The sequence below is a fragment of the Cupressus sempervirens genome, chromosome 6 (genome assembly GCF_028749045.1).
Source record: "Cupressus sempervirens isolate cs-2001-9-10 chromosome 6, ASM2874904v1, whole genome shotgun sequence".
Lineage (NCBI taxonomy): Eukaryota > Viridiplantae > Streptophyta > Pinopsida > Cupressales > Cupressaceae > Cupressus > Cupressus sempervirens.
This window is the reverse complement of record NC_143123.1, coordinates 715,651,359-715,664,399: the sequence shown is the minus strand read 5'-3', so window position 1 is coordinate 715,664,399 and position 13,041 is coordinate 715,651,359. Positions and strand designations below refer to the sequence as shown.

At 39.2% G+C, this 13,041-nt stretch overlaps 1 protein-coding gene across 1 annotated transcript in view; it reads left to right on the top strand.

Moving 5' to 3' along the window:
- LOC149554289 (Pseudouridine synthase family protein) overlaps nt 1-13,041 on the top strand; it is a 137,084-nt gene that overhangs the window by 90,686 nt on the left and 33,357 nt on the right. The gene's annotated exons all lie outside the window — the stretch shown is intronic.

Here is a 13,041-nt window from a genome sequence, read left to right as displayed (position 1 = left end):
GTATCTTGAGTATCGGGTACTTGGTGGAGAGCATCATAGCTAAGGACCTTGATTAAGATTTTTTTTTTTTTTAATCTAATTTTTTTTTGTGTATCAGCTTGTTTTTTTATCAAGCTTAATTTAATACCTAATCAGTTTGAAACTTTGATACAATATTGATTAACAATAAACTTTATCACAAGTTAGAAGTTTATCATTTGCAATATGTCATTTTAATATTATTTATAATCTTCTTGTTCATGTTTAAAGTCTGCCTTCTCTGTTATGCATCTAATCATTTATCATATATTATTATTACAAACATATAGCAAATCTGAAACTGAAAACAATACATTACATTTGCAAACTTTATCATAGTTCTTGTTCCATTTTGGAACTTCATTTAGGTGTAATAGCCTAGTCGGTACTGGTGTTCAGCCTTGATCCTGTGACACTTGAGATAACCTTCCACATACTCAACTATTTCCTTCTTAATGCCTTTCCAAAAATACATTGGTTTCATGTCAGCCAACATTTTAGTTAGTCCAGGGTGCCCTGAGCAAGGAGTGGGATTGATTTTCGCCAAAATCATTTTCCGAATTTGAGTCCTTAGTTTATTACGAGGTAATTGGTAAATACTTGCTTATAAATAACAGAGACCGAAAGGTCAATTTATACAAAAGAATGAGATGATGTTTCCTTAGGAAACGATCGTAAAGAATAGAAACATTCTATTCCAGAGAAAGCAAAAAACGAAAGCAAACTAAAGCTAAAGATATTTACAAGATAACCATTAACTAATAATAGACGTCTTATCTATTATTGTAATACCCTCCCTTAATGGTTAATCTATCTAACACACCAAGCTGTCCTCTGAATTTGACAAACTTATCGGGACCAAGAGGCTTGGTGAGAATGTTTGCAGTCTGATCTGTGGTAGGAACATACTGCAGATCTATAGTCCCGTCTTCAACCAGCTGTCGTATCTAATGACAATGAACATCCACATGCTTGGTTCGTTCATGGAAGACTGGATTCCGTGCTAACTTGATAACGCCTTCGTTATCAACAAACAGAGTAGTCGGTCCTGCTGGTGACATCTGCATATCCCCAAGCATCCGACGAAGCCAGACAGCTTCACATCCTGCCTTAACAGTCCCTCTGTATTCAGCCTCTGTAGAAGAGAGAGAAACTGCCTGCTGCTTCTTGCTAGTCCATGTGACTGCACCGGATCCCAAACTGAACACATATCCAGATGTTGACTTTTTATCATCAACAGAGCCTGCCCAATCTGAATCTGTGAACCCACTGAGTTTAGGATTAGAACTCCGAGAATGCAGAAGTCCATAATCAGAAGTGCCCTTCACATAACGAAGCACACGCTTTGCTGCCATCCAATGATCAGCCTTAGGAGCTGTCATAAAGCGTGAAATATAGCTGACTGCGAAGCTGATATCAAGCCTAGTAGCAGATAGGTAGATGAGGCTGCCTACTAGTTGCCTATACGTAGTATCATCAACAGAAGGAGAATCAGACTTGGCTGATAACTTGAGACCTTTCTCCATAGGTGTAGATGCAGGTTTGCAATCCTACATTCGGAATTTGTCTAACAAGGCTCTGGCATATTTGAACTGAGAGATGAATATACCAGAAGACTGTTGCTAAACTTCAACACCTAAGCAATAATGCATGAGCCCAAGGTCAGTCATATCAAAAGACTGGCATAAGTGTTGTTTGATTCCCTGAATCAAAGATGCCGAACTGCCAGTGATGATTAGATCATCCACATAGATAACCAGAAGGATCATGTCACTGTCAGTAGTCTTGATGTACAGATTTGAGTTTGAAGAACTCCTCTTGAAGCCTTGATCACTGAGGTATGTATCAATCTTGATGTACCATGCCCGATGGGCCTGCTTCAAACCATAGAGAGCTTTTACCAATCTGAGAACCTGATGGTCTTTACCAACAACCTTGAAACCAGGAGGCTGCGTCATGTAGACCTCTTCATGGAGATCACCATTCAGGAAAGCACTCTTTACGTCCATCTGATGGACCTTCCAGCCAAACTGTGCTGCCATGGCTAAGACTAATCTGATGGTGCTCATCTTTGCAGTAGGAGCAAAGGTCTCCTCATAATCAATGCCCTGACGCTGAGAAAAGCCCTTTGCCACTAAACGAGCTTTGTACTTATCCAAAGTACCATCTGATTTGTATTTGATTTTGTAGACCCATTTGCAGCTAATGGGTTTCTTCCCTGGGGGAAGATTAGAAAGGACCCAAGTGCTGTTCTTCAGTAGGCTCTGGTGTTCAGATTGCATGGCCTGTTCCCACTCTGGAATTCCTTTAGCCTCGGAATATGTTTGAGGTTCAAACACACTGTGAATGTTGGCCATAAGAGCAAAGTTAACAGAATCTATAGTTTTGCTCTTTTTCCGAGTAGTTCTCCCATCAATGAGCTCATCATCATGAAGATCAGCAAGTTTCTTAGCCCACCACTTAGGCCGGAGAGGAGAATGACCAACAGTAGTACTAGGAGATGCTTGATCAGCAGGACCCTGATCAGAAGAATCTGGATCAAACTCAGGTGAAGCATCTTCAAAACGAGGTGATCCTGCAGGAGAAGCCGGAGGTGGCTGTACAGGTATCACTGGCAGGACTAGAGCTGTAGGAGCTACTGGAGCCCTCCCATCAGGTGGACCTAATGGAAGCCGAACTCCCAAATCATGAACCTGCATAGGCTGGTTTGCTGGATCAGGAACAGGAGAAACAGGCATGAATGGTCCTCGCTGCTCATCAAAGACTACATCGCGGCTGTATATGAGACGAGATGTCTCAACATCAATAAGGCGGTAGGCTTTGTGAAGACTGCTATATCCAGCAAGCATCAGTTTCTGACTCTTGGCATCCAACTTGGTGCGTGAAGCATCAGGAATCCAAACAAAAGCAAGAGAGCCAAAAACCTTCAGGTGATTGATTCTGGGCTTGCGACCTGACCAGGCCTCTTCCGGAGTTTTACCTTTACCGCCACTGTGGGTGACCGGTTCAACAGATAAACTGCAGTGTTAACTGCTTCTGCCCAAAAATGCTTCGGAACATGTCTGTGTTCGAGCATGGAACGAGCCATCTCGGTGATTGTCCTGTTTCGACGTTCAACTACACTGTTCTGTTGTGGCGTGTGGGGTGTGGTGAACTGGCGTTGGATGCCATGTGTATCCAAGAAGCTGGAGAAAACATTAGAACAAAATTCCCCCCCATTGTCTGATCTAAGAGTAATAATAGATTTCCCAGACTCTTTTTCAACTAAGGGTTTAAACTTCTGAAATACAGTAAATGCATCGGATTTCTTTTTAAGGAAATACACCCACATTTTTCTACTGAAATCATCTACAAACAACAGAAAATACCTGTACCCAAGAACAGAAGGAGTGGCCATAGGGCCGCAGATATCAGCATGAACAAGCTGAAGTACTTGAGAAGCTCGCCAAGAATCGCCACTGGGGAAAGGTGTGCGATGTTGCTTCCCAGCCTGACATGCGTCACAAACTCCAAGGTGTTGGGTTTGAATCTCTGGCAAACCAAAAACAAGCTCATCCCGAGCAAGTTGTGAGAGATAATGCACATTTAAGTGCCCATATCGCTGATGCCAAAGTGTGCTGATGGAAGATCGCCGAGCAGCCATAGCTAAGTCCTGAGAATCACCAGAATTAGTAAGTCTGAAAAGACCATGATCCTCAAGACCAACTGCAACAGTAGACTTAGTCGCCCGATCAGTGATGGTGCACTGATGTGAACTGAAGGTGACTGCCAAGTGTGGAGAATGTCGCAACAACTGACTGACCGAGAGTAGATTTAGTTCCATCCCTGGAACGTAGTACACATCAAGGAATATGAGCTTCCTCCCAACAAACTAAATTTGAATGTTGCCTTTACCAACAACCGTGTACTCTTCTCCACCACCAAAGATAACAGAATCTGAATAAGGCTGGTAGTCAATAAACCAATCTCTGCGGTGAGTGAAATGTCGAGAGGCACCTGAATCAATGTACCAGGCAGATGACTGTACATGATCTGCGGGTCTTTTAGCCATGAAGGCGTAAAAGGCAAATTCTGCCTACTCAGTGTGCTCTACACTGTTCGCTTTGAGTTGTGAACCTGATTGCTTAGATTGGGCGGCTAAGCGTTTCCGACATGCAACCTTCATGTGACCATACTTGTGGCAATAGTTGCATTGAATGTTCTCCTTTTTGGTACCATCGGATGCTGGAGCAGAAGACTTCTGCTGAGATGGTTGCTGAAACTTGCCCTTATCCTTCTGAAAGGATTTCGCAGCAAAGGCTTGCTCAGTGGAGGTGGAACTGGAGCTGCTACCGAACTGTTGTTTCCACCGATCTTGCTGAAGTAGCAGGGTGCAGAGATCAGTGAACTTTAGATCAACACCAGTAGATGTGATGTTGAGAGTCTCGATAAAATGCTCATAGGAATTTGGTAAACTCCGAAGAGTGATTACCACAATATCCTCTTCCTCCATCTTGCGACCGATGGCAAGTAACTGATCACGGATTTCCTGAATCCGATTCAGGTGTGCCTGGAGCGAGGTGCGCTCATCTATGACAATAGAAAACAGAGTGTTTTTCAGAAAGAAGGCTCTGCTCTTGTCGGAAGTCTCATGAAGACCTTTTAGATGTGTCTAGATTTCGGCCGCTGTCTTGCCGGATGGAATCTGAGAAAGCTGGTCATCAGCTATGGATAGTTTGAGAAGCATTACTGCCTCTCGATTGTTCAGATCCCATGTATCTTGATCAGGACCCGGAGAAGTCGGACGCTGCTTAACACTTAGAACAAGTTGATCGGTGTTTCGATATTCGAAGATTGCGATGATGCACTGCTTCCAGGTTCCATAATTGTGACCATTGAATTTGGAATTATGCTCGAGCAGAATATTTGTCAGAGATGCCATGGCACATTTTTCAATGAAAAATTGTGAAAATCTGTGAAGGCACGTTTTTTGAGGAAAAAATACAGAAGACCCAGAAGAATCAGAGAATGACCCAAAAGAGAGCTCGAAAAACCCAAAAGGAATCTGCTGTCGTTTTCTGAATCCGTTGGCTCGAAAATCGAGGCACAAAAATCGAGGCACCCAGAAAAAACGGACGACAACCCAGTTGAGCTCTCGAAAAACCCACCAAGAATCTGCAAACAAAAATTTTTTTGGACCCCAAAAATTAGGGTTTCGAAAAAAAACGGCCCTAGCTGAAAAAAGCTTGAAAAAACTTCAGATTTCTTGATGAAAAATGGTCGAATCTGCTTCCCATAGCACGATGACAGACTGAGACGGCTAAGAGCATGAAGATTTGATACAGAAACATGCAGATTTTCACCCCAAAAACGCGAGTCTCCAAAAAATGGCCACGATTTCCACGCGATTTGCAGACCCATAATTCGGGAATTTCTCCAAGCAGAAAAACCCTAGGTGGGTTTTGGAGAAATTAGCTGAAATAATTTTGGAAAAATTTAAACAAATAATTTCAAGAAGAAATTATAAATTTTTCCAAAAAAATTTAAGTATTTAGCTTTGATACCATATTACGAGGTAATTGGTAAATACTTGCTTATAAATAATAGAGACCGAAAGGTCAATTTATACAAAAGAATGAGACGATGTTTCCTTAGGAAACGATCGTAAAGAATAGAAACATTCTATTCCAGAGAAAGCAAAAAACGAAAGCGAACTAAAGCTAAAGATATTTACAAGATAACCATTAACTAATAATAGACGTCTTATCTATTATTGTAATATAGTTATGTACAGCCTGCCTTTATATCTTAAAACTCCATCCGTTTCCTGTCGATTCCCTTCGTATCTAATATCTTGAGAATTCCTTTGGAGTGCTTGTCATACTTCATTATAGAACCCATCTCTTGGTAGACATTGAAGTACTTGCTCCCTAAGTTCGGTATTTGTTGCTACCATAGCTGAAATATGTCTTCGTCTGCTCAATCGTCAGCTATGCGGTTTTCCTTACCTTTGATGTAACTGATCTCAAAATCATAGTTTGCTAAGAACACTAACTACCTCCTTTGGCGAGCATTAAGATTAGGCTGAGTGAATAGGTACTTCAATCCATGATGTTCACATTTGAGTTCAAATGGCTTCCCAATCAAGTAGTGTCTCCACATTGTTAGAGTGAGCATGCTCAATAGCTGCTAAGCTCAAGTCATGCGGTGCATGATTCTGTTCACAATTTTTCAATTTCCTAGATTCCTATGCAATGACCTGATCTTCCATCAAGACACCCCCTAGTCCTTCACCCGATGCATCTGTAATGACTACAAAGTGAACTTTAGGGTCTGGTACTCATAAGTATTCGTGCAATATTTAGCTTCTCCTTGAAGTACTCAAATGTTGTTTGACACTTTTCGGACCAGACACACTTCTTCCCCTTCTTTTGCAACATAGTGATAGGATGTGCTATTTGACAGAAGTCTTAAAAAAATTTCCTATAAAAACTAGTTGAATCCATGAAGCTTTTGACCTCTGACACATTCCTAGGTATCAACCATTCTTTGATTTCCTTAATCTTGGTGGGGTCTACAACAATTCCTTTTGTTGAGCTAATATGCCCAAGATATTGAATTTCCTTTTGATAAAAGGAGCACCTAGATAACTTCCCATACAACTTATGCTCACGCAATCTCTGTAAAACTATCTCAAGGTGTTTTTGGTGCTTCTCATTTTAAGAGTAGATAAGAATATCATCAATGAAAACCAACACAAACTTGTCTGAACAATCTTGGAATATACTTTTCATGAGATTCATAAAGGCCACAGGGGCATTAGTCAATCTGAAAGGGAAACTATGAACTCATAGTGTCCATAACGGGTTCTAAAGGTAGTTTTATGAATGTCTTCCTCCCTAACCTAAAGTTGGTTGTAACCCAATTTAAGATCAACTTTTGAAAACATCGTTGCTCCTCTCATTTGATCAAATAGATCATCTATCTGAGGAAATGAATATCTGTTCTTGATGGTAACCTTGTTAAGCATTTTGTAGTCTATGCACTACCTCATAGTTCCATCCTTTTTCTTACAAATAGTACTTGGCCTCCCCAAGGTGAAATGCTAGATCGGATGAGCTTCTTGTCTAATAGTGCTTGTAATAGTTCTTGTAACTCCATTAGTTAGGTAGTGGTCATTATGTATGGCACTCTTAATATAGGTTTTGCCCTAGGTACCAAGTCCATGGTAAAGTCAAATACTCTAGGTGGGGATAAGCAAGGTAGTTTTCGTGGAAATACATATTGATAGTTCCTAAGATAAGGGTATTTCTCTTCAAAGGATTCTTTCATTCTTTCCTTAATCTCCCCATCTTAAAAAATGTAATCATCTTGATACATGTTATCATGTGGTTCCCTAAGATCTATTTTTACAACAAAGATTTCACATCCCCTTCTTCTACATCTCTTAAGTTGCATAGCTGAAATCTGATGTGGTTTATCTTTATGCAATAAACCTTGAATGGTCACAGGATTTCCTCGATTGGCTAGGCATTCTATTGTCCTTGCAAGACAATCCACCTTTGCCTTGTGCTCGCTAAGTTAATTTATCCCCATGATAATATCATAATACCCTAGAGGTGCTACATATAGGTTAACCTTAGTAGAGAAATTTGGAAAATCTACTTGGGCCTCAAATAGACATTGATTTACTTGGGCCTTTGACTGATTTGCATATTCAACAATCCAAGGGTTTTCCATAAATACAGTTCTTTTTGGAAATCTACTAACAATTTTGGGGATATAAAGCATTATGTGGCTCCAGTATCAACTAATATAGAGATAGGGTTTCCATAAATCTTGCTCGGGATTTCTGTGGGGTCCAATTGCTGTTTTGCTTGGTAGTTATCCAATGCTGCATGAATTTTCTGTTGGAAGACGACTTGCTGAAGAGGTAAGGGAGGTCATGTTTGCTGATTGGAGGTGCCTTTGTTAGGACATTGATTGGCGTAGTAGTCTCCTCCACAAGTGAAACAACCTTTGGCTGGTTCCTTCTTCTCATTTCCCCTATTGCCATTGTTATCACTGAAATTTCCCTTTGATTCTTTAGTATTGTTCCCTGTGAAATCAGATTTATTGGATTTAAAGATTTTATAATTCTTTTTGTGAGCCCCTAGTTCAAGACCAATGGCATTCTAGTTGGCCTTTCTTTTATTTATCTCTAATGGAATTATCCTTCTTCACCTTATGCTCCTGACGGATGGCCCATTCAAGAGCTTCCTCCATGGTTCATGGGGCTAGTACATCCACTTCTCCCTCAATCCTGTTATTCAATCCCATGACAAATTTCCTAACCTTTAGATTCCTATCTTGCTGATAAGAAGGAACATATGTCAATAGTTGGGCAAATTTTTCCCAATACTCGTGCACTATTAGGTCCCTTTGCTTGAGGTTTTAGAAGTCTAATAACTTTTGATCATAAAACGTTTGTGGTAACCATCGGTTCTTGAAGATAGTGACAAACCTATCGTAAGTGATGTTGATAGTTTGAATGTTTAGTTTTATTTTGTTGTTTCCCCACTAGGTGGCTACTTCCCTAGAAAGGTAATAGATTCCCCAAATTGGATTCGAGGATTCAAAGAAATTTCTGATCTCAAAGTATTGCTCCATTTCAGTTAACCAAGCCTCAATGGCTTCACCGGATTCAAATCCTAAAAATCTAGGGGGTTTAATTTTCTTGATATCAGTGGACAAATTATTGACTATTTCCTGTTTCTTTTGCATTTCAGATGGTGTTAAATGAGGTCTGATTTCTTGTGCACTATGAGCAAATAATTCTAGCTCAGTTCTAGGATGGGGTGAGGAATGAGTGTCCTGTCCTCGCCCAAGTTGGGCTGTTGAATCATTTATCCTTTTCTCCATATTTACCATTTTGGTTTGAGTGTCTCATAAGACTTGGACCAACAGGTCCATGGAACTCTAAGGGTTGGCCTCACTGGATACCTCACTCTCTACGATGTCATTGTTTTCGTTGTTTTCCATAGTGCATGTTTTGTTTTCTTGAAATATACATTTCAATTATCAATTATATGTTTATTTACATATGTTTGTCATCTAAAGGAAAGAAAGAAAATACGATAGTAATTGTTTGCTCAAAATGATTTAAGTAGAAAATGCTATTTCATTATTTTCAAATAACAAGATAAGAGTTATTTTGGCATGTCCTTTATCAAAAAGGAAAATACAGGATGATAGGTCTCTTTCGAGGAGTAATTTGGGTTTTCATCCTGTCCCATTTTAACATTACACTTTTCAGTTTTCATGAAAGACAATGATGAGCCCGAGGTTTAGTGTTGAACCTAGAGCTTTGATACCATATGTAACAAGCTATTTTTCCTAGCAATAAATGATAATTGTATTATTATTGAAATTATGTTGCTTTCCACAGTCACATGAGAAAAATAGTTTTAACAAATATTCGTTAATTCATATGAAAGAGGGTTAACAACTATAACAAATAATTGAATTATCTTAATATAACAAATGAAAAGATTATTCATAACTAACCATTACTAGATGGAAGAGAGAGTATTCAATACTATCTAAGTATGAAGAAATTACTTGCAACAACAAATTGAACTTGATTTAATCAATACAAGAATAACACCTGACAATTGTGAAGGCTTAAGAAAATAGATCTTGACTTTGTCTTGTGCAAGTCCTGGCAATTGGGGGAGAGGAGAATAATTGTCAAAGGCTTAACTTCTCAATTGGGAAACCTAAGTATCCCCACACAATCTCAACTGAGAAAGGCCCTCCCTGTGTGGGATTAGGCACGGGACATTGCTTGTCCTACCCTCTAAGCATCCTAGTGTTAGAGTGTCAGCTATACAACCAGCTAAGCTATGGAGTCCTTCCCATCTATCTGATTGCAAGCTGTCCTGATTTGTAGTGATCATAACAACAAGCATGCCACTAACCTCCCTTGGCTAAGGATTTGCATGGGCACTTTGTACCCGATCATCCACTCGACTTGACAAACAAGACTTATACCTATTGACCACCATGATTAGGGGGTGTATCTAGAGAGAGAGAGAGAGAGACTGAGGGTGATCTAGAGATTAGGGAGATCCTAAACCTTGACCATAGTCCTAACCATAACTCTATCTATAATCTTGACCCAAACTCAAATCCAACCCCTAAGAGTGACCCTAAAGATTAGAGGGTGTATCTAGAGAGTAGGGAGGGAGAAAGAGAGAGAGATTGGGGGTGTATCTAGAGATCAAGGATATATTTATATATTAGGGGGTGTCACTAGAGAGAAGGGAGGGGGGAGAGAGATTAGGGGGTGTATCCAGAAAGCAAGAAGGAATAAAGGGAGAGATAAGGGGGCATATCTAGGGAGAGAGATTAGGAGGTGTAGCTAGAGAGCAGGGAGGGAGATTATGGGGCATATCTTGTGTGTGTGTGTGTGTGAGAGAGAGAGAGAGAGAGAGAGAGAGAGAGAGAGAGAGAGAGAGTAGGTGGTGTTTCTAGAGAGAAGGGAGGGAGGGAGATTATGGGGCATATCTAGAGAGGAGGGGGTGATAAGGGGGAATCTTTAGAGAGGGTTGGAAGGTGTGAGAGAGAGAGAGAGAGAGAGAGAGAGAGAGAGAGAGAGAGAGTAGGTGGTGTTTCTAGAGAGGAGGGGGTGATAAGGGGGAATCTTTAGAGAGGGTTGGAGAGAGAGAGAGAGAGAGATTAGGGGTGCATCTATAGAGAAGGAAGGGGGAGTGAGATTGAGGGTGTATATAGAGAGAAGGGAGGGAGAGAGATATATTGAGGGTGTATCTAGAGACCATGGAGATATTCATATATTAGAGGGTGTGTCTAAAGAGAAGGGAGGGAGAGAGAGAGAGATTAGGGGGTGTATCTAGAGAGAAAGGCAGGATATAGAGAGTTTAGGGGGCATAGAGGGAGGGAGAGAGAAATTATAGAGCGTATCTAGATATTAGGGAGAGAGAGAGAGATTAGGGGGTGTATCTAGAGAGAAAGGTGGGATATAGAGAGTTTAGGGGGCATAGAGGGAGGGAGAGAGAGAAATTATAGAGCATATCTAGATATTAGGGGGAGAGAGAGAGAGGTTGATTATGGGGAATCTCTAGAGAGAGTGGAAAGTGATGGGAGAGGGAGGGAGGGACTGTATTATAAAAAAATTAATCGTAGATATAACAATAGCACTCATAGGTGTTATAATAGAGTTCATCCATATAAAAAATTAACTTGACAATTACCCTAACACTAACTTCAAGTGTAATAATAGCATTAGTGTTAACCATTATAGGAGTAATAGCCCTAAAATAACATTAACCATAATATAACACAAACCCTAGAAAACCTCTTAAATAAAACTTTGCAATTCCCCTAATAATAATGTTAGGCATAACAATAGCACTAACACTAACCATAGGTGTCCTACTAGCACTAACCCACATAAAAGAACTAATGTTAACAACTTATTAATAATTAGATGCTAACCTTATTAAATTAGAAAAATAAAAAAATGCTTTTCCTATTGCGTCATGAGTGCCAAGCTTATATATATTACACTGAGAATAATTGTTCTCAAGGCGCCTATTTTCATTTAATCACAAGGTTATTTTTTCTCAGTTGGGATTTATGAAAATAGGCCAACGTATAATATATATAGGTATATATAAGCTAGTACTGATCATAACAACAAGCATGCCACTAACCTACCTTGGCTAAGGATTTGCGTGGGCACTTTGTACCCGATCATCCACCGTTCGACTTGACAAACAAGAGTTATACCTATTGACCACTGTGAACTGACTCAATTTAATATATTTACTCTTGTTTATTTACTATTTAGTTTCGAACTGATTTTCCACCTTTGTCTTGCAAGTTATTTCCCACATTCAATGGTTATCAGTTTACACCCTTCATCTTGACCTTGTCCGTCATCCTTGATGAATCCTAGAGTGGCTTTCCATGATTCTTGATCAAACTCTGCTTATTATAGACGACAAAGAACCAAAGCTCGGAATCGGCAAGGCCTACTCGACTCGTGAATCAGCTGTGAATTGGCTATGAATCGACAAAGTGAAAAATCCCTTAAAATTTAGAGATTTTAACGATTTGAAAGTGTTAAGAGTAATAAAGTATTTTTTTATTAATCAAATCATATTGAACTAATTATTAAGTCACTTATTATCTCTAGTTTACTTAAGCTAAACTTTGGGCATATAATAATTAATTCTATTATTAATTATTATCATGCGACCTAGGTTAGTTACCTATTAGGGTTTTGATCTCCTTTATAAAGACGATCTCTTTGTAGTTATTACATTGATTCACTTTTGATTATAGCAATTTCTCTTTTTGCTCATCAAGAATATCTCTTTTGCGGATTTGGGAATTCCAGCCTCGCTAGCTTTTGCTTCTCTCTTTTTGTGGTAGGTGTTTGCATGCAAGTGATTCTTGGGAGTTGTGGGGTTGCTCTTTTATCAACTTCAACAGAAACTTATTTCATGCACCCTTTATTGAATATAGCTTAAAGACACTATAACATCATCAAATAGAAAGCTAAGATACATAAACAAGGAAGATAATTGATAAATCCATCACATATAAAATGTAAATTGTGGTTGAAGGAAATAGAAGACAATCATTTGACATAGATATATAGAATTATAAATGTTTTCAATACATAAATGTATGTAAAATCCATGAAACCAATGACATCAAATGTTTAATAAACACCTATCTGTAAGTAAAGTGTAAAATTGTAAATAGTGACATTGTAACTTTGAATCAGAGTAGGTTGATATTTTTACTTTTAATCGTTGGAAAATTTTAATTCTTTTGTTTTGCATTGAATTATCTTTCCATTGGTTTTGATCTGATGTTAAGTGGCTTTGCATTTGAGGAGAAAAGGCGAGTCCTTGAGCAAGAATTCATTGAAAATTAGTGACTAATTTTTATTGTTTTAATAATATGATATATGATATATCTAATCTAATGAAAGGTTTTAAATGCCGCATATGATTGAAAGAGGTTAAGGAG